We start from the raw sequence: 23,512 nt of genomic DNA, 5'->3' as shown, positions 1-23,512 counted from the left end.
TTTTACGTGAGTCTGGTGATTCGACCTGATGTGCTCCCGTTCATAAACAGCATTCCCTGGCGTGTTTTCCAACGGAATAACACTCGCCCACACACCGCTGTTGTCACCCAACATGCCCTACAGAGAGTCGACATGTTGCCTCTGCCTGCTCGATCATCAGATCTGTCTCCAATCGAGCGCATGTGGAAGGTCATCAGATGAAAACTCCAGCGTCGTCCATAAACAGCAGTAACCGTCCTTATATTGACAGACCAAGAGCAGCAGCCATGAAACTTCATCCCACAAACTAACATCAGGCACCTGTACGACACAATGCCCATTTGCATGCATGGATTCAACATTTCTGTCTGTTACATCAGTTATTAATGTACCAGACTTTCACATTTGCAATGGCTTTTCTCGTGCTTACATTAACCTGTGATCCTGCAATGTTATTCACTTAAATATATTACCTAGACAAACGTATTCCCGAAATTTATTTACTCTACATTTATCATTTTTTCGTACTACGATTTTTTTTACATCGGTGTATTTGACACGGCGGGTCTGCATGCAATTAACCAGTTACATGCTCGGGAAGTTTATACGTACTGTTAATCAGAGTATGCGAAGCGTATTAGTTCCATATTTCGCTGGACTTGTAGATCACCGAACGACGTAAATAGACGACTTTGTAAGGGCTGCCAGCCAGTTTTAAGTAAGTAAATAACCTGGAAACCCTTTTCAGATCTTGAATACGTCGGTTCATAGTCTGCGTGAGAACACAGATCCGAGTCACATGTACTAGCAATCCATTTCGGCCAGTAGTAGCTGGTAGACATTCGATGTCTCGCTTTCCATTGCGCTGGGATAACTAATTGGGGTGAACAAGTCAGTTCAGTAGAAATTACAGAAATCCGCGATCTATTCCGAAGCTTTAAGATCCAACTAAGACCACGACACGGAGTGCAGTTTCGTTACAAATGAGGAAACATTTGCAGGAGTTAGAGCGAGACTGCTCGTATCAGAATCCATGTTAGAACCATAAGCTCCATTTTTACTCTCACTCGTCAATCATTACGCGTGGTGGCTTTCTCGCAATGTATCAGTATCACTATTCTCGTGATCTTTTACTAACATGTTGCCTCTGGTGAGGCGGCTCCGGGCTTGGTGGCCGGTTTGGTATGGAGATGAGCTGAAGAACGGAACTGTAACGAGGTTTCCATGGGTGCTCTTCGCCGTAGTGTTAGACGTTGGCGAGCGACCAATATTGGTATCATGTTACCTTAAGTTATTGAGTACCGACGTAGCGTATGCCGTGATTTATCAGAAGTTCGCTGAGCTGTCAGGGCAGCGCTCACTGTCATTTTGGTCTGTCTCCCTTCTGTTTGTTGGGTACGGACGCCCGTGTCTCCATGGTATTCGAAGAGCGACGTGATTCCAAGATCTGGTACACATTTTATACTGATTCATCGGCTGATATCTTATTATAATTTGTTTTATATGTTAACCTTATGTAACCGCGGTGCTTGTGAACCTTTAGATAGTGTAAAGTGCCGCGTTACGGAAGAAAGCGTGTTTGGAAGAATGGCGGTGTGCATTAGTGTATGCGTTACTTGTTCTTGTCCGCCTCCCATTAAGTCTTCTCATTTTAAAGTAAATGATGGGTCATGTTGTTTTAAATTGGAGGCGCAGTGAAATGTTTAGTTAATACCAGTTACCAGGGACGTTTAATTGCTCATGCGAGATTGTGTCCATTTTGCTATTTTACTGGTCCATATATAAATTGTATTGGTTGTTATGGTTTCCTCGAAGCTAATGCTAAAGGTCTACGCTGTCTAAGAAATTATATAGTTGGTCTGTCCTATTTAAGTGGCTCAGGTAAACTTGAATCTGTTGCAGGACGCATTTGTTCTATCCAAACCGCTATGGACTAATGTGTGTACGTATGAGCTTTGAGTGTCATGCGAGTGTCGTTGTGGCTGTTCCAATAGTTTGCTAAAAAGGAAAAAAATATTCTGATATTACTATTTTATTGCTGAAATTATTTTTAAAGTATTTGTAGCTGGTTCTCAAATCTTATGGTTGGACTTATTTAGTTGATGTATGGCTGTGTATTGGAATACTAATTAAAATTATTTGCGCTGCAGGGAACTGTCATTAACAATCTTATGTACACCTTCGCTGTTATGTGCTGCGTAGGATCAGGCCCCACTTAGGTCCCCTCGGTTTGCTTAGCAGCTGTTTACGTCTTGGAGGGCATACACTCGGCAGTTCTCGCCGCTGTCTGTCTTTCGCGCTGTTTCCTCCAACCACAGCTGCTCTACTTAACGTTCGTATTCAAACTAAGTTCATACTTGGAATAATTCTGAATTTGTATCCGTTAGCTACACCGGAAGAAAAGTTTGATGTGTATTGCGATCCCAAAACGTACCTTAATCCGTTGTAACTTAATAAATTTTGTGTTATGGAAAATGTGTTAAATCAACTCAAGTATGTTTTTGGGGTCAAAATTACCTTGTCTAGATATTTGTGTAAACTGTTTCTCATCGCTTTAAATAAGGTTTGAGTTTTTTTATCAGTCAAGTTTAAATCGTGTTTATTCTCACCATTTGGTAATTAAGGCCCATCTGTTCTGGTAGTGTTGTTTAGATTTACATCTACCTTCATTACAACTTTACGCTTATTTCATTATGAGTCTTATACAGGGCTTGTTTCGCCTTAAAGAATATTAAGTCTGCTCGGATCAAAGCTAAATTTAAATTTTCTGTAAATTATTTAAACTGGTTTTCATTTTTGAATGAGTCTCATTACTTAGGCTTTTAATTAAGATAAAAATGGTTTAACTGGCTGCTATGTAATGAAACTGTTAAATAAATATGTGTTCTACCAGTGAATGAAGTGTCTAAAATTCCTACTGGTCCAGCCCTTCCCAATTCTCCTACCTGGCTGAGATAATAGGCTGTAATTATCACGTTTCAACTGGCAGCGGAGCGTGGTTGTGTTCTAGTCGTGCAGAAATTGTTTGCCTAAGCATCTTCACTCCTTTTTTTTTCTCAGAATGATTATTAATTATTGTACTGTTTCGGGTATATATTATTATACTATGGAGGCTCAGACGTGTCCTGCAGTAACTTTGCTTTGACGCGAGAAACTTGGGTATGAGTTAAAAATATGTGGCCAGGTAATTCGTCGGAATATAAATGAATTAGCATCACTTTTACGTCTTGCTGCTGAACACCCGGTGAACGACGCTCCTGACAGTATCGACGAGGTAGGTTCGGTTATTATTTTTTACTCTACACTTTTCTTAGCTACAGTCAACGTACCCATGGTGACCGAGTGTCTGACTTAAAGCAATTAGAGCTAACAGCCGGGCAGGATAATTCGCTGAAACAAATGCTAAGCCAAATTTAAGAGTTACAAGTTGCGGTTAGTCTTCTTGCATTACATCCATTAACTCGAGAGCTATTAACTAGCGTTTTTTTCTGAGGTACTCTCAAATCAAACTTCACTAATTGCACTCAGGAAAAGAATAATACAGCTTAAATTATGAGTAGAATTATGAGACAGGGTTCGTGGAATACCGTTGATGTGGCGCAGTTACGAACAAGTGGGTCTGTTGGTAAAGGGTAAGCTAAATTACCGAATCCTCTGGTTCAGCTGTTGAGAGGGACCACTGATCTTTCGGTAGAGCAACATAGCCAGCTTGAGAATTTTTTGTGACTAACAGTCCGATTTGAAGATCATGCGAATTCGTTTGGTGTTTCACAAAAAATTATTATGGAGTTATTACATTCATTAACTCGAGAGCTATTAACTAGCGTTTTTTTCTGAGGTACTCTCAAATCGAACTTCATTAATTGCACTCTGGAAAAGAATAATACAGCTTAAATTACCTTCTCGAATTAAAAGAGAAGTTGAGAACGAATATTATTGGTGTGTGCAATCTATTGATGAGAACTTAGGTGAATATGTTCAGAGAGTCCGCCCAGCACTGACCGCCGTAGTGTTTCCGGTCACAGATTTAGACATTATTCGTAATGTTCATGGAATGGGGGGGGGGGGGGGGTATGAAACCGGAGGACCATGCACAGGTTACCTTTACCACTAAACCCGCTTCTCTGGCTGAACTTAATCATTTGCTTGTCTCTATTGAAGAAAGGCGGTTAACCGATAAATGCCGCTACAAAACCGGGAATGACCGGTATAGTGTTTGCCAGAATCTTGAGCGGAAAGAGTTCCTTATGTCCAACGTAAAGTTACGAACTGTTATCTGTGTCGTAATCCAGGGTACTTGGTGCAAAATTTCACGGCCAAGCGAGAGCCATGCCCAAACAGCTGACACCAGAAGAACAGAACACGGGTGTGGGAAAAGCACCTAAACCACCGAATATGTATCTAGAGAGACCACCTATCGCCATTCCGAGTACGTCCAATTGCGGTTAGGACTTGCAAATTCCAGCCTTCATCGCCGATGAACAGCAGTCAGCATGGGTGGACGAACCAGGCGCCTGCTGAGTACGCCATTACGCTAGAACGTTCCTTGAACCGTCACACAGGAGGCGCTGTTGGTGGCCGTTGCTTCATCTGGACGATCGGTTTCCCAGCAGTTGGACGTGTATTAGCCCGTAAACATTGCCGCAGTCGTTGTTCACCTCTGACATTCACCTCTGCACTGTTTTCATACCACAAATGTCTCGGCGCCAATTTTATGGCGCCAGTTTGCTATGCACGGTATGCATATATCACGGCGGCAAGCGAGCAGTTTGCAAACTTAATTTTTTGGAAATGCTTCCACCGTTGGCCCGAAAGCCAATGATGAATATGATGATGTTTGGTTTGTGGGGAGCTCAACTGCGCTGTCATCAGCGCCCGTACACCTTCCCAATCTGTATACACTCCAATCTAGCCACTTCCATGAATGATGATTGAATGAAGTGGACAACAGAAACACCCAGGGAAAAGAAAAATCACCAACCCGGGAATCGAACCCGGGACCCCGTGATCCAGAGGTAGCAACGCTGGCCACTATACCACGAGCTGCGGATCCGAAAGCCAATGATCATACCCGTTTATGTCTCATACATCGCTCCATTTCTGCATTTCGAGAACGACTGCACTGTTTTTCGTGTCTCCCGCCAGAGTTTATATACCTCCACGTCTAGTGCTGCCATCTCCCGTCTCTGACAATGCACCGTGACATCGAACAGAGGCGGATTTCACATTAATGTGACCTGACTGTGTATAGTGCATTCCTTACCTTGTGTAGGCTCTGCCTGTTACCTTAATTTGTAAGTGTTCTCCTGCCTACATCTTCGTTAACAACTACCTTGACAAAGTAAGCTTTCACACGGACTTTTTCTGCTAGGTTTATTTCAGTCATTAAAATTTGGATAGTATTCATTATTTGACAAAATTTAACAGAATAATTCACATTATGAATATTTCCTTATTTATCACAATTCCAATATTTGTTAATTCTTTATCAGTTGACACTTCATCTGCAACTGCATGTACGTGATTACACTGCTATTGACAATCAAGTGCCTGGCAGAGGGTTCAGTGAACCATCTCCAAGCTGTCTCTCTACCGTTTCACTCTCGAACGGAGCGCGGGAAAAACGAGCACTTAAATTTTTCTGTGCGAGCCCTGATTTTTCTTATTTTATCGTGATGATCATTTCTTCCCGTATAGGTGGGTGCCAACAGAATGTTTTCGCAATCGGAGGAGAAAACTGGTGATTGAAATTTCACGAGAAGATCCCTTCGCAACGAAAAACGCCTTTGTTTTAGTGATTGGCACTCCAATTCCCGTATCATGTCTGTGGCACTATCGCTCCTATTTCGCAATAATACAAAACGTGCTGCCCTTATTCGAATTTTTTCGATGTCATCCGTCAGTCCCACCTGATGCGGATCACACACCCCACAGCAATACTCCAGAATAGAGCGGACAAGCGTGGTGTAAGCAGTCTCTTTAGTGGACCTGTTGCACCTGCTAACTGTTCTGCCAATAAATCACAGACTTTGGTTTGCTCTACCTACAACATTATCTATGTGGTCGTTCCAATTTAGGTTATTTGTAATTGTAATCCCTAAGAATTTAGTTGAATTTACAGTCTTCAGATTTGTGTGATTTATCGCGTAATCGAAATTTAGCGGATTTCTTTTAGTACTCATGTGAATAACTGCACACTTTTCTTCATTCACGGTCAATTGCCACTTTCCGCACCATACAGATATCGTATCTAAATCATTTTGCAATTCGTTTTGGTCATCTGATGACTTTACAAGACGGTAAATGACAGCTTCATATGCAAACAATCTAAGAGAGCTACTCAGATTGTCTCCTATGTCGTTAATATAGACCAGGAACAATGGAGGGCCTATAACACTTGCTTGGGGAACTGCGGATGGTACTTCTGTTTTACTCGACGACTTTCCGTCTATTGCTAGGAACTATGACTTTTCTGACAGTAAATCATGAACCCAGTCGCACAGCTGAGGCGATATTCCATAGGCACGCAATTTGCTTATAACTCACTTGTGAGGAACGGTGTCGAAAGCCTTCTGGAAATCTAAAAATGTGGAATCAATTTGATATCCCCTGTCGATAGCACTCATTACTTCACAAGTATAAAGAGCCAGTTGTGTTTCACAATAACGATATTTCTGAATCCGTTCTATGTATCCATAAATCGTTTTCTAAGAGGTAATTCATAACGTTCGAAAACAGTATATGTTCCAAATCCCTACTGCAAATCGACGTTAGTGATATGGGCCTGTAATTCAGAAGGTTACTCCTATTTCCTTTCTTCGGTATTGGTGTGACATGTGCAATTTTCAGGTCTATAGGTATAGATCTTTCTGTGAGCGAGCGGTTGTATATAATTGCTAAATATAGAGCTATTGTATCAGCATACTCTGAAAGGAACCTGGCTGGTATACAATCTGGACCGAAGGCCGTGCCTTTATTAAGTGATTTAAGCTGATTTATTAAACCGAGGATATCTACTTCATGTTTCTCATCTTGGCAGTTGTTCTTGATTATAATTCAGTAATATTTACTTTATCAACTTTGTAGAGGGAGTTTTGGAAAACCGTGTTTAATAACTCTGCTTTAGAGGCACTGTCATCAGTCACTTCACCGTTGTTATCGCGCAATTGCGTCCTGCCACTGGTGTGCTTTATGTATGATCAGAATCTCTTCGGGTTTTCTGCCAAATTCTGTACGTTGTTACCACGTATCTTCTTCTCTGTGCCATGTCACAGACTTTGGTTTGCTCTATCCACAACATTATCTATGTGATAGTTCCAATTTAGGTTATTTGTAATTGTAATCCCTAAGTATTTAGTTGAATTTACAGTCATCAGATTTGTGTGATTTATCGCGTTTCTTTTTCTCCCTCATTCGTTTCCCCTTTTTCTCTTCGGGGAGCAGGAGAGGGTTACTCACAGAATTGAAGTAAACGTAAAACTCCAATAGCTGGCACAGTTAGATTTCAAAAGGAAGTTTAAAGTTTGTTGTTGGAACTACTCGTGAAAACCTCCACTAGGATCCTCTTCTGGTCTCTCATCGCTCATGATCAGTCAAGTTCCTGATTGTATGAATTTCGCACCTGTTCAGAACAATATTTAACACAATTTTATTTAGTTAGGCCAGTTACCACTTGCTATGAAGGTGTTAATTGTAAGCTACTGCCTGATTGAAAATAATTACAGCTACACACTTACGTGCGGGGAATATATGTATCTATATAGCCCCATTAAGGAAGCGTAATGCTGAAAATACCTGACGTGTTAATGCAAATTGATCACATAACTGTAACATAACCAATACAAGATAATTCGTCAATATCCCTGGAGTGCTACAATATTGAGCACAAGTCCACAACGAGGAACTGTCTCATTAATCATTCTGCTGCAATGTTCCTTCATATTTCGACATTTCCCGTCGTTAATCATAACATTACATTTACACGGGACGTACACAACGTATGTTCGGTCACGTTTGAATTCACTCACTTAAAAGCAGCGAGATAGTCTGCGCGGCAACATGGGAGACAAAATGCATTGTTCATCAATTATTTACGGCGTGGCTTCGCCATGTCGGCACTAAGCCTCCAGCTGCAGTATGAAGTATTAACTGCAGCGCATCTGCGATGATAAGGCCTAATGTGGTAGCTTACAACAAAAGCACATTCATATTTCAGCTCGGGGTCGTAACTACGCATACTGTGCCACTAGCTGGAACGGCGAGGCTTCACCTAATCCTAGCAGCTGAGCTGAAAACTGCCAACGGCGTGGGTGTACTTAGGTCTATCTTCAGTAATTGCGATGTTTAAATTCTGCTCACCGCTGCAGTAATACGTTGCTTCTGGTGTTATACCTACACACAAAGTTGTGGTTACCAACTAATACAGTTCACAATTTCTCAGGACACAATATCACTAATAAACTATGCTCCACACCGTTGGCTTAGCGGCTCTAAAGGGACAGAAAAGGCAAACATTTTTACTCACGCGCGTACGAGTCAAATTATATCATTTAAACGTTAAAAGTTCGACGTTCATTTCTCGTTTTGGAAAGTTGACTATTGATTCTGCTACTGTGTGCATTCTCAAAACTATGAATCTGAGATATTACTATCGCGAGTGGCTGCTCGCGAACAGTTGTTGAGAGTAGTCGGACGCAACCTGGCATGGAGAGAAGCTGCCCCTCAGGAGAGGTCACGGCCTGTCCTGACCTTGCAGAGGTAATTTTTGTATTAATCGAGGAGTTTTGGTAATTTGCCTTCTTGGTGCAGGTTGTTTTTACTTACTTGCACATTGGAGGGATTTTGTCATATTTGTGTGTGCAGACATTGAAAGTATGCACACTTTCGTATCTTTGTTGTAATTATTGATTAAAGACATTTTGGAATAATTAAAGTTTTTGCTAATCATGGCCTCACCATGTCGGCACTAAGCCTCCAGCTGCAGTATGAAGTATTAACTGCAGCGCATCTGCGATGATAAGGCCTAATGTGGTAGCTTACAACAAAAGCACATTCATATTTCAGCTCGGGGTCGTAACTACGCATACTGTGCCACTAGCTGGAACGGCGAGGCTTCACCTAATCCTAGCAGCTGAGCTGAAAACTGCCAACGGCGTGGGTGTACTTAGGTCTATCTTCAGTAATTGCGATGTTTAAATTCTGCTCACCGCTGCAGTAATACGTTGCTTCTGGTGTTATACCTACACACAAAGTTGTGGTTACCAACTAATACAGTTCACAATTTCTCAGGACACAATATCACTAATAAACTATGCTCCACACCGTTGGCTTAGCGGCTCTAAAGGGACAGAAAAGGCACACATTTTTACTCACGCGCGTACGAGTCAAATTATATCATTTAAACGTTAAAAGTTCGACGTTCATTTCTCGTTTTGGAAAGTTGACTATTGATTCTGCTACTGTGTGCATTCTCAAAACTATGAATCTGAGATATTACTATCGCGGCCTGTCCTGACCTTGCAGAGGTAATTTTTGTATTAATCGAGGAGTTTTGGTAATTTGCCTTCTTGGTGCAGGTTGTTTTTACTTACTTGCACATTGGAGGGATTTTGTCATATTTGTGTGTGCAGACATTGAAAGTATGCACACTTTCGTATCTTTGTTGTAATTATTGATTAAAGACATTTTGGAATAATTAAAGTTTTTGCTAATCAAACTGTCCAAGGAAAAGAAACGTCTCAGTAAAAATTGTCGCTGTATGATTCGTCAATATTCAGAATAAAGCAAATCAAAAGTTTTTACTGATTCCCTTCATTTTTACACCGCTTATGGCTAGTTGATTAAACCCCTACGATCATTTAATTTCTATAAAAAAAAAGTGAGTACTTGTGTCTGTAGTCGTGACCACGCATTGCACTCTGCATGGATCGCAGTACTTCTTTTGAATTACTTTTAGCATTTAGCTGGATGCAGAATATCCATGTCGTTGCAGCGGCAAGACGAGGCAAGTTGTCTGTTGCGTGCAGGAGCATTACAGTATTAATTGTTAGGGGATGTTAGAGAATATTTTAAAAATAGTAGTCACATACAAAAGACTTTATTTTTCGTGATTTATAGAAAGAGTAATTAACTTCTGCTTCTTTCCTTCTCTATCAGACCACTGACATGTCCGATGGTAGAAACTTCCAGAAAATGTTTGAATACTGATATGCCGGATTACGGGTTTCCATAATACAAGTTGTGCGGCTACATATCAGATTTTATGATAATGATGATAATGTTTCGCTAGACAGCCTAGCAATTTGCAGAGACAAAGTATAGATAATGATGATATTGTCAGACAAAGAGCTTTAGGCACTTCTGGAAGTTTCTTGTCACAACAATATTTTTTGATATTAAAACTTTCACCATGCTAGTAATAACAAAATTTTTAGAGAGGTTCAGTTTATTTATGTTCATATCATTCTAATTTTTTGTTTTTATGGTTTTAATTTTAATAATTATGCTTCATTGTTCATTTGCTAGATTAAATAAAACCTACACCTGGGCACTTGTCTGCCAGGATATAGTTACGTTGGGTGTTTGCGCAGTTACAGATGGTTCGTCTTGCTACTGCATTTGCAAACTTTTATGCAGTAGTTATCGGTCAATAGTGGTCGAATAGCTTTTTTGGTGCTTGCGAGCTGCTCCACATTAATTAAAAATTTTTATTTCAGCTGTTTTTTTGTTCAGAAGTTGTTTATTTATTTCGTAATAGTGAGGTTAACAGTTTTCTGCTAAGATACTTTTCTTGCCTTTTTGTGTCATTTTAGTTATTAGTACAGTGACAATGAAAACTACAGCACAGCAGGAATTGACAAGACTGTAGAAGTAGCCCCAAACCAAGTTCTGGAAAATCTCAGACAAAATGTAGAAAATCCTTCTCAGAACGATGAAGTCAGGAAACTTTAGAACAATACGGCGAATAATCAGAGCCTACGCAGTTAGTTGCCAATTATGCGTGATGAACTGCAAGGAACTACACGCATTTTAGGGTGGCAAAATACCGCAACACAAACTCCTACAGAGAAAAGTAATTTTGTCTTCTCCCCTTTCGTTAATAATGTTATACAATTAATAAGAGTCCAACTTGGTGAGATTAAAAAATCCAATGACGAACTTCGTACAGAGATCAAAGAATCTTGTAACAAATAGGAACAAATTTTCACGCTGGAGGAGCAGAGTTTTAATTTCTTCGGGATGAGATTAATGACAATTTAAACCGTAAATTCGAAGAAATCTCACGATTGAAAACTCAGGTACACGAGGAACTCAGGTCTGGTACTAATAATTTTGAGTGCAGACTTGATCATGTACAATCTGTTGATATTGTTGAGCTGAAGCAACAGACGTCACAGCTACAGTTGCAAATATGGAAATTAGCACAAAAGTTCGAGTCATTAAATTTGCAGACACACGCCGAAATTTTAAAGACGCAAACTCAATTGATCACAGTTGTAAAACGAGTCGAAGAATTATCCGAGAGAGTGGTGCAAACGAACAACGAATCAGATAAAACGTCGGACGACACTCAGCCAGTTCCGTTCGCTGATACCGAAAAATTTCAGTCTCTGCAGCGTTTTGACGACTAATCAGAAAAATAAGCGTAAATTTAGAAAGATACAAGAAAACATTGCTAGTATCGAAGAAAATATCGGTCGCGACAACGATACCAGTAGTTCAGTAATTATCGTAATGGAAATGACAATGAACGCACTAATTTTGGAAATGCTAATCACTACTATCTTGAACGTGGTATGTTTGCAGGACACAATGACTGGAATGAGAGTTACGGTATGATAACTCATCCGTTCAGAAAAACGATGGTTTTGATAGCATACATTTTCTCACATTCAGGAAATTTAAATTTTTCGTAATACCAGCAATATATTTCATCCAGGCGAATTGTTACAACGATTTCATTACTCTTTGCCACCAATGGTTCAATCGGCCCCAAACTTACATTTCATTTGCAGTTACCTCGAAAGAGGACGTGCAACAGGAATGAGATCGATATTACGTGAACGTCACACCTACACTGATTTTTATCAAGGTTTCTTATCCGATTACTGGTCTGAAACAACTCAAGATCACATGAAACTATACATTATTATGATGCAAAATTAGAGCCCTATTTGGGTTTTGTGCATACCAGATGAACTCGGCAACAAACTCATTTGGTACACACATCTCAGTTATGCACATTTTTTATGTCAAGAAATGTTTTCACAAATTATGGAATACACGTTACTTCAACAATATCGGAAAGCGACTTCGTACGGTCTTGGCAAAATGCAAGCTGTGCCAAAAGGCAAAACCACCTACCGTTACGCACAGAACACCACATTTCCGATCATTCCTGAGAAACTAAGAGAATTAGCTGCTGTTGACATTTTCGGTCGTTACTATATCTAAACATGGTCATTCATTTGTTTTTGTAGCTGTTGAGCTTGCCTCTAAATCTGTGCCATTCACACCTTTACGGAAAGCAATGGCAAATTCTGTTTTGACAGTATTTTACGGAGTTTTCTGAAAGAAGTAGGGCATGTTGGGAAAGTAATTCCTGAAAATGGCCTATAATTTCGTTCTAATACATGACCAAAAATTTAGAGACTTAGAAAAACTAAACCAATATTTATTTCAAGTTTAATGCCATGCTGTAACCTTTCTGCACGCATTACGGAAGAATTAGATAAACTTGTGCGGATTGTATTGATGTCGTCAACACAGAAAATGGGATTTTCATTTGACAGATTTTCAAAAATATCTAACGAACTACCAAATGATTCTGAAACTTTGCCTCCACGCCGTGTATTGAAGAACAAACAATCACCAGAGCGTATAAAACAAGTAATAGTCTCCTTACACAACGACCTTTAAGACACCGTGAAGTAATCAATTGTAAAATATCACAAAAGCCGCAGAGTAAAGGAAGAAACTTCAGAACCCATGAGTGAACAACAAGAGCTTACAGGTAGGTCAGGAAGTATTGCTTGAATCGTATCATTGTCACTCAGGGGAAAGTCTTTAGGTAGCAAATTTTTCTTGGTGTATGAAGGTGCTTTTCGCATACGCCGAATCGCACATGCAAATACTGTGGAACTTGAAACCATACACACACATAAATCACGAGGTCTTCATCGTATATCAAACACCAGAGTAAACAAAGAATAATAACCTAAGGGATTATTATTCTGTTGTAAAAATGTGCAAGGGCGAGCGCAGGTGCGCCAGCTGTTGCAGTACATTGTCTTACGTTAACTTTCAGCACTGTTGCACACTCTTCAATTAAACCGTGTACCTGTTAATATATATTTTACTGTCGATCTACTTGGTGGGAAGTATCAGTAAATAGTTACTATCTACGATTTGTGTTGTCTGATGAAAAGTACTCTGAATTTGCTAAGCATAGTCTGACAAGGTGAGAATACAGTGGATGTAGATAGTTTTTCTTTCTGTGCGTCTACATTTGCACTGCGACAATACGGAATCGGAAGCCATCTGAGAACAGTTTGTATTCAGCTGATAGAATTCTGAGTTTACTGGTGAAGAACCTGATTGAAATGTAATACTGTTATCTTACTTCTTGAGCTTGGAATTCTTCTTTTGAGATCTTGTCATAGCAGAGTAGACTTGATTTAAGGTTCGAAGATAATCATTTTTGCTTCAGGAAAATATTTTGCACAAATAATGACGTTTCTAGTGGCTTGTGGAAATTTGTAATATGGATTTTGCTTTACCTTTGCCAAAGGGAATACTGTGTTATTTTTGAGGGAAGTGCATGAAATGACGTTTTTGGTAGGTACATTTTTTGTGAAGTAATTCATGAATTCTAGAGATATAGACAACTGCTGACTTTATTTTGGATAAGAGTTTGGGTATGAGTGGTTCTGAATTGAGAAAGGTTTCTCGGATGGGCAGTGGTTTAACTAGGAATAGTGCTGACTGATGCTTGTTCTGATATTAAGGAAGTATCTTGAAGAGTGAAAATTTCAGACTTGTTTGCATGCACATGATGAATCGAGGGGATATTGTGCGATATAGATATGGAATATAAGGAATTTTGCTTAAGGATTTCCATGCGAGGCTTATGATGTTATTATGGTTTATTTTGGTGGCACTATGGTTTATTATGGTGCATTTATGGTAGGTTACGTGAATTGGATTATGATTTGTAGGACATTATGCTGAAGGTTAATCATAAAATATGTTGTTGTGAGGAAGACACGTGAGGCAATAAGTATGATATAATGACGAAGCATTTTCTTTTTGCAGCTATTTGTGAAACAAGACAAGGTAGGAATGTACACTCTTTAAATGAACCATTCCTTAGCTGGACTAGATATATAGACGTTCATGCACACTTTGTTCGAATGTAGAGTCACAGTGATATTTTCAAAAGAGGTTTATTTTGGTCATGAAAGGATTTCTATGGAGACAATATTATTGAAGTTCTGTGGCTACTGACGAGATGTATTGTGACACATAAGAGCGCTCAATTATGGAATGGACGGGATACCAGTCACACTTGCTGCATACATCGTAAACTCCAGAAAACGGGAAACTTTTACCTGTGTGAAACACCAGCGCATGCTGAGAATGAATGGTTTTACAAAGATTTTTTTCTCTACTGCTGAATTATCTTAAGTACGTGCGAGACGCATTTTCTAGCTTTACAGAGGTTTGAAACGAAACTGCCTTGCTAAAAAAGAATTGTTTCTCTACCTATTACCGTTTACACTAACTGTACTTTATTTTTATTGTATGACATGATCATAATTGAATTTTCTCTGTTGAAGAAGTAATAAAAGCCACAGAACTTTACGCATTTACATGAACTAAACAATATTTTCAGATCGATTTGTAACATATATAGCGAGCGACTTACAGTCCACAATGCAAATGTTGTCCTGGTCTGTTACAGAGAACTGGGCATTTCAGGATTAGCTGGCCATATCAAAAACATTGACCCATGACTTGTGCATTAGTATGTTACACGTTTTGACTGTCTTTTTCTTTTCAGCTTGAAGCGCTTTAACGCTCTGATGTAAGTTGATCTTTTACATTGCCCATGCATGTGCCTTTCTATATAAATAACTTTTATTTCAGAATTTTTCTCATGCTGATAAATGAAGATGTTAGGTTCTGCTACAGTAGTGGTGCAATGCCGATTCTGTAAGGTGACTGTTTCTTATCACTAAGCAATACTGAAGTTACTGGGCAGTTCAAGAGCGATTTTTTGTGTTGCACCTTAGAGTAAATTATATCATTATTAGTTGCTTTACAAGATATGTCTTTTGAATGTTGTATTTTTTTTTTTTTTTGCTCTGACTAACCACATATGACCATACAACTCCGATTCCACACACAGAAAAGTTGACATTTGGCATCTGATGATGTTGACTTAGTTATGCTACTTGTTACTTTCTGTTCGATAATCATCATATAAACATGACTATGAAGCTTTAAAAATGAAATATTTGTGCTCTAATAATAAGGATTTACTTGTATTGCCACTTCCCCATACTCAATAGTTAAATATGTAAAAAAGGTTTATGAAATTTGAACCGACTATATGAACTTGCACTCAAGTCTCTTATACTGTAAAAGAAGGAATTGGATATACACATATGTATATTTTTTCTTAATTATTAGCACAGGAACTGGATTATATAAACATCGTATTCTGGTTGTTTACCTGTAATTCTTAGTGTGTAGGTGAATGCATTTCCGAGAAACGCTAGTTTTCTATTTGCAAGATCATCTGAATCACACGTAATTACTATGTACACATTGGCACTGGGATCCATGATTAACTGTAATATCAGTATGCCAATGAATGATGTTATATGTAACATATTTAGTATGCTCTGAATCGAAACATGTATGTCATGGTATGCTGTGTACTGTACCATCAACAAATTCATGTGTATAGAACAAGTTTGCCACCAAGTGGTTGGACTGGACTTATAATTTACAACTGAACTTCATGAATCACAATTACGTAATCGTCTGTGGCCACACATTACGTCAAATATGAGACTTCTAAACGTCTATGTGAATTATGAGAACCTGTTTTCTCAAAGTGATGGAACTTCAATGCTTTAACAACGTTATCATGAATTTTTTGGTATTTACCAAGGTATACTTGTGCTTTATACAGTCAGCACTGATTCATCTTTATCTGAATATGAAAATGAGTGACACACTAAAACATTTGAGTATGGTAGTGAGTGGACATAGTCTGTGTAGCTAGTCCTTCAGTCTATTTACACCTCAAACCTGAACGTCTTCACCTGAGTATTTTAACTTTTCTATGTTGTTGTTAGTGGACATCATGTATGTAACTAGTTGCTGACTCTGCTTACACTTAAAACTTGTGTGTCCTCACCTCAGTATGATAACTTCTTGGTGGATACACTGCGAGTTGTCCTTGAGTCTGCTGCAACTACACGGAAGAGCCAAAGGAACTGTTACACCTGCCTAACGTCATGTACAGCCCTGCAAACATGCAGAAGTGACAGAACAGGAAGTGCTGCAAATTGGCATGGCATGGACTTGACTAATGTCTGAAGTAGTGCTGGACAGAACTAACACTATTAAACCTGCAGGGCTGTCCAAAAATGCATAAGACTTCGAGGGAGGTGGAGATCTCTTCTGGAAAGCAGTTTGCAATACATCCCAGCTATGCTCAATAATGTTCATGTCTGGAGAGTTTGGTGGCCAGCGGAAGTGTTTAATCTCAGAAGAGTGTTTCTGGAGCCACTCTGTAGCAATTCTGGATGTGTTGGGTGTCGCATTGTCCTTCTGGAATTGCCAAAGTCTGTCAGAATGCACAATGGACATAAATGGATTCCAGGTGATCAGACAGGAGGCTTACAAACGTGTCACCTGTCATAGTTGTACCTAGATATCACTTCAACTGCACACACCCCACATCATTACAGGGCCTCCACCAGCTTGAACAACCCCTGCTGAAAAGCAGGGTCTACAGATTCATGAGGTTGTATCCGTAACCAAACATGTCTACCTGCTTGATACAATTTGAAACGAGATTCGTCCGATGCGGCAACATTTTTCCAGTCATCAGCACTCCAATGTCGGTGTTGACAGGCCCAGGCGTGGCATAAAGCTTTGTGTCATGTAGTCATCAAGCGTACATGAGTGGGCCTTGGACTCCGAAAGGCCATATCAATGATGTTTTGTTGAATGATTCGTATGCTAACACTTGCTGCTGGCCCAGCATTGAAATCTGGAGCACTTGCACTACTGTCATATTGAACAATTCTCTTCAGTCTTCGTTGGTCCTGTTCTTGCAGGATCCTTTTCTGGCCGCAGCACTGTCAGAATTTGATATTTAACAGATTCCAGATATTCACTATACACTTCTGGAATAGTCGTATGGGAAAATCCCCACTCCATTGATACCTCAGTGATGCAGTGCCCCATTGCTCATGTGCCAACTATAACACCACGTTTAAACTCACTTAAATCTTGATAACCTACCACCGTAGCAGCAGTAACTGATCTAACAACTGTGCCAAACACTTTTATAAAGGCGTTGCTGACCACAGGGCTGTATTCTGCCTGTTTAGAGATCTCTTTATTCGAGTGGTCATGCCTATGGCAGTTTCTTTGGTGCTTCAGTGTAAAACATTACGTTACATTACATAACATTAATATGTGTTCCATAAATCATGAGTATGACATTTCATAATCATGTGGCATCTGTTAGTTTACCCTGTGTTCAATAAACACACACACACACACACACACATATATATATATATATATATATATATATATATATATATATATATATATATATATATATATATATTACAGTTAGTACTTCGTATCTAAAATTCATGTACTGAGTAGGAGGAGTTTTCATTCAGGAACTATTTTAATTTGTTTTTAAATGTTGGTCAGGCTTTTAATGTTTTTTGGCAAATGATAAAAGATTTTTATGACAGCATAATTCATCCCTTTCTGTCCCAAAGTCAGACTTAACCCACAGTAGTGAAGATCATCCTCTCTTTTAGCATTTTTTTAAAATTGGGATGGCTTATTAGCAAAAAAATTCGTAAGTGAATACATGTATTGCGAAGGTATTGTGAATATCCTGAGTTCCTTAAAACATGTCTGCAAGGTGCTCTTGGGTGGACTCCAGCTATTATTGTGATTACCTGCTTTTGTCAAATGAATACATTCTCTCTTAATGATGAATTACTCCAAAATATGATGCCATATGAAAGCAGTAAATGAAAATACGCACAATAGTCTAATTTGCTGATATGCTTATCACCAGAATTTCCAGTAACCCTTACAGCATAAGTAGCTGAACCTAACACTTACAGCAGATGATCAATGCGTTTCTTCCAACTCAATTTCTCATCAATGCACAAACCCAGAAATTTTTAATAGTCTGCCCTAGCAACAGACTTCTGTTGAAGGTCTATATTTGTCAGTCGTGTTATACCATTTACTGTACAGAACTGTATATACTGTAATCTCTCAAGGTTTACTGAGAATCCATTTCCAGAAAACCACTTCATAATTTTCTGGCAGACGTTAATTACATTTTGCATCGCTAATTCTTGCTCTCTGGGGGTGATTAATATACTTGTGTTATCAGCAAAAAGCACTATCTTCCCATCTTCATGAATATAGAATGGCACATCATTAACATAAACTAAGAACAATAGGGGACCCAAGACTGTCCCCTATGGGGCACCATTCTTGATACTTCCCCAGTTAGAGGACACTGCTGATTTTTGCAGACTATCTGTACTGTTAATTTCAACCTTCTGCATTTTTCCGATTAACGATGAATTAAACCATTTTTCCATATTCCCACTCACTCTACAAAACTTAAGCTTATCTAGAAGATTTCATAACACACACATTCGAAAGCCTTTGAGAGATTACAAAGTATCCCAATGGGTGATGTTCAGTTATTCAGAGCATTTAATATCTGATCAGTGATAGCTTACGTAGCATTTTCTGTTGCAAAGCCTTTCTGAAAACCAAACTGACATTTTGTTAGTACTTCACTTTTACAAATATGTGAAGCTACTCTTGAATATTTTGGATAAAGCTGCCAGAAATGAGATTGGGCAGTAGTTGTTAGCATCAGACCTATCCCTTTTTCTTTTGCAATGATTTAACAATAGTGTGATTTAGTCTACCTTTAAAAATGCCCTGTTTCCGTGAGTTACTAAATATTTGGCTGAGAATCCTACAAGCTTTTAGTACTCTATTCGAATTGCCATCAATTCCATGTGAAACTTTACTTTTGAGTGGATTTATTATTGTTCTAACGTCAGTAGGAGGGGTTGATTGAATTTAAGTCCTATCAAATAGCATAGGTATTGCCTCTTCCATGTACAGCGTTGCATTTCTAATGAATAGCTGGGTCCTACTTTCTCTACAATACTTTAAAAAAATTTCTACTTCTGACTATTTGTTAACAAACCTTTTATTGAATCTGATAGAAACAGAGTGTTTTTTTTCCCTGGTTTTCAATGGCCAGATGATTTTTACACTCTTAAAAATTGTAAATAACATTTTTGTTATCTAGTCAAATTAACTACTGCTAATCTCATTCAGGCATGACTGCTTGCCTGGACAACGATATTTTACATTTTTTCTCTGTGCACTGTTTGCAGTTGTATGTATTGTTTGCATCTACACAACTGAAGGACGCTTTTACACACTTTAAGAACAATAAATAACATTTTGTTATCCTGTCAAATGAAATACTATCATTGTCATGTGGATGAGTGCTTACATGCACATGATGATAGTTCTATATTATTTTCCTTAGGTACATTGTGCAGCTTATCAGTTTCCCATTATCCACATAACTTACGTAATCTTATGCCTATGTTTATGTATTGTATCACTTTTGTAAGACGTTTGATGCTGTTTTGACAGCTTTATTATCGAAGAATTTTGCATTTGCTCCTTGCCAACATGTTAGGTAAGAATTACTCCTAATAAATTCTGAAAAGTGAGAGTGGAGGTTATGTAAGTTGGACGTTCATTTTTTTTTTTTTTGGAAAGTTGTCGGTTGATTCTGCTACTGCTTGTATTTACAAAACTCTGAGTCTGAGATATTATCATCGCTGGTGGTAAGGGGCGAACAGTTGTAGAGAGTAGTCAGACGCAACTTGGCATGGAAAGAAGCCGTGCATCAGAAGAGGTAGCAGCCTGCCCTGATCCTGCTAGTGGCACCAGAAGAAATTTTTCTGTTAATCTATGATTTTCGGTTATTTGCTTTTTTGCTGCAGGTATTTGTTGCTTTCTTGCCCATAGGAGGGATTTTGTCAGATTTGCGTATCCACACGTTGAAAGTAAAATTCTTGAACATGATTATTCATTAAAGATTTATGGAATAATTACAGTTTTTGCTAATCAAAGTGTCGAAGGACAAGAAACGTCTGAGTAAAGTTTGTCAGCGTGTAAATCGCCAGTTTTCATATTACAGTAAATTAAAAGTTGTTATTGATTTCTAATGAACTCAAGGATTGTTGATTAAACTCTTCCTGATCAATTAACTTCTATAAAGAAAGAAAAAGCGGAATAGTTGAGTCAATAGGTGTGACGTTGCACTGCACTCTGCATGTATGCAGTACTTCTTTTGAATTACGTTGTTTTTGGCATGTTGCTGGATGTAGCGGCAAGACGAGTAAGTTGTCTGTAGCGTGTAGGAGCGTTACAGTATTGATTGTTAGGAGATGTTAGAGAATATTTAAAAAATCGCAGTCCTTACAAGAGAATTTATTTTACGTGACTTATAGGAAGACTATTAATTTCTGTTTTTTGTTCTCTATCAGCATACAGACATGTCCGATAGTAGGAAGTTCCAGAAAGTGTTTGAATGCTGACATGTAAGAATAAGGGTTTTCATAATACAAGTTGTACGGCTACATATCAGATTTTATGACAATTATAATGAAGTTTCACTAGATAGTCTAGCAATTTTTGAGAGAAAAATTATAGATTACTATGATATTATCAGAGACAGAGCTTTACACATTTCTGTACATCTATTGCATAATAATAATATTTAATAATAAAGCTTTTATCAAGTTAGTAATAATAATTTTTATTGTGAAACCTTTCAATGTGATTAAACGTAGAGACGATTACTTACCACCAACGCTTCTGCATCAGGGTGACCAGCGGTCTCGATTTCGGCAAGACTGTCCCGATTTTCCAGTTGAAAACCAATTCCCAATTAACTCTTGTCGGGACACAGGAAAATTCCGATACGTTTCAAACAATGTATCCTGTTCGCAATGTGACTGTTTAAATCAAAAACCATACTTATGAACGTAACCGAAATTAACAATTCAGTTTTTAGACTGAAGAGAGCTATGGTGCACGAATAATTTTTGCAAATGAAACTAACGAAGTGTTAGTGCTGAAAAACCGCTGAAGTTGAAAGTTAAGACCAAATTAAATGATGAATGACTTAAGGTTTACACATGGCTTAACAAATGTGCAGATGATCATAATTCCCATTATGTGTGGCTCCCATGTTTTAGTGCTTCAGAAAGGCGAAGCTGATTTGAAAATATGTAAGCACTACAGCAGACAAAACCTTTGAGCATCAGCCAGTCCCTTTAACGTAAATGACAATTTTTACTTGTTTTACCTGTCACGAAAGTATAGAGAAAAGAAAGTGCTATCTGTGGAAGAATCGTTTTCCATCAGTGAAACATACAGGTTTACTTCTATGGAATTTGGTATGAATTTATTCTCTTCACATTTAAAAATATCTGAAAAATATTTATGTGGACAGATAAAGGCAAACAAAATAGTTTCGTTAATTTTAGGTTCATATTCAAAAGCACATCCAACGAAAGGCATGCTAAAATATTCACATTAGTCATATAAAATATCTCTCATTTTACAGCAGTGACAGTGAAAGATCTAACCAAACTACTGCAGGAGTTAGGGAGCTTAGCAACACATTTACAGAGCTCAACTAGAAGGGAAGGTTCTACAAATGACGCTGTAAAGCGGATAGGAATATTGAAACTTGCTGAAAGATTAAAATTGTGTGCCGGACTGATGCACGAACTCTGGACCTTCACCTGTCGCGGGTAATTGATCTACTGACTAAGCTACCCAAGCACGACTGATGACCCCTGCTCACAGCTGTACATCTGCCAGTACCTCATCTCTTACCTCCCACACTTCACAGAAGCACTCCTGCGAACCTTGCAGAACTAGCACTCCTGGAAGAATGGATATTGCAGAGACATGGCTTAGTCACAGCCTGGGGGTGTTTCCAGAATTAAATTTTCACTCTGAAGCGGAGTGTGCGCTGATATGAAACTTCCTCGCAACGGTCCCGAGTTCGAGTCTAGGGCCAGCACAAGGTTTTAATCTTCCAGGAAGGATTTTATCAGCGCTCACTCTGGTGCACAGTGTAAATTTCATTCTGGAATAAGAATGTTGTTGCAATCTCTCCAAAACAGTACAAAGCAACATATAGGAATAATAGAATAATGCGCCTATAGGTCCAGGTGAAAATTCAAATGCTGTTAATAAACACAGATTTTAGGGCGATTAACATCACTAAAAAAGTGTCCAGCAAGTAGATTTCATCCCCGACAGGCGATCCTACACGTTCCGCAAAATACCCATACCAGAACCTCTTCATCTGACTGGAAATACTTCCTAGATTCTAGTTTTGTTTGACATACGACTATGTTGGGTGTAAAACTGGGTAAATAAGTGCGCATTTCTACAGTTCGTAGTTAAAGTTGCTCTCTTTTCCCATTGTGAAAGCAGGTTTATCGGCAAACGAATTACCGCGGATGTTTACCTTTCTAATATATGTGCCTTCTCATCTAATTTTTACGTCCTCCTTCCTCTGTTCCTCATTTTGCTTCCAAAACAGTAGCATTTCTTAATCTTGCCTATTTTGTATTCCGCAAGTTTAAAGCTAACATTATTTCTGCTACTTCTCATTACTATCGGCTTTCTTCAGATTGTTGTCAGACCATTTTCTGTCCTCGTTAGATTGTTCATTCCATTCAATATATTCTGAAATTCTTCTGCACTTCCGCTGAGAATAGTAATATCATCAGCGAATATAATCAAATGGTTCAAATGGCTCTGAGCACTATGGGACTTAACATCTATGGTCATCAGTCCCCGAGAACTTAGAACTACTTAAACCTAACTAACCTAAGGACGGCACACAACACTCAGCCATCACGAGGCAGAGAAAATCCCTGACCCCGCCGGGAATCGAACCCGGGAACCCGGGCGTGGGAAGCGAGAACGCTACCGCACGACCACGAGATGCGGGCAATATAATCACTGATATGCTTTCATCTTTAAGATTAACCCCAGCCTTGATCCTTGCTTTTATTTCCCACATTGCTTTTTCGATGTACAAAATGAAAATTTGAGGTGAAAGAGTATATTCCCATCTTACACCATGTTCAATCCGAGCATTTTGTTGTTGTGC

Source organism: Schistocerca americana, chromosome 4 (genome assembly GCF_021461395.2).
Source record: "Schistocerca americana isolate TAMUIC-IGC-003095 chromosome 4, iqSchAmer2.1, whole genome shotgun sequence".
NCBI classification, from domain to species: Eukaryota; Metazoa; Arthropoda; class Insecta; order Orthoptera; family Acrididae; genus Schistocerca; species Schistocerca americana.
The sequence above is the reverse complement of the archived record's forward strand: the minus strand, read 5'-3'. Positions refer to the sequence as shown.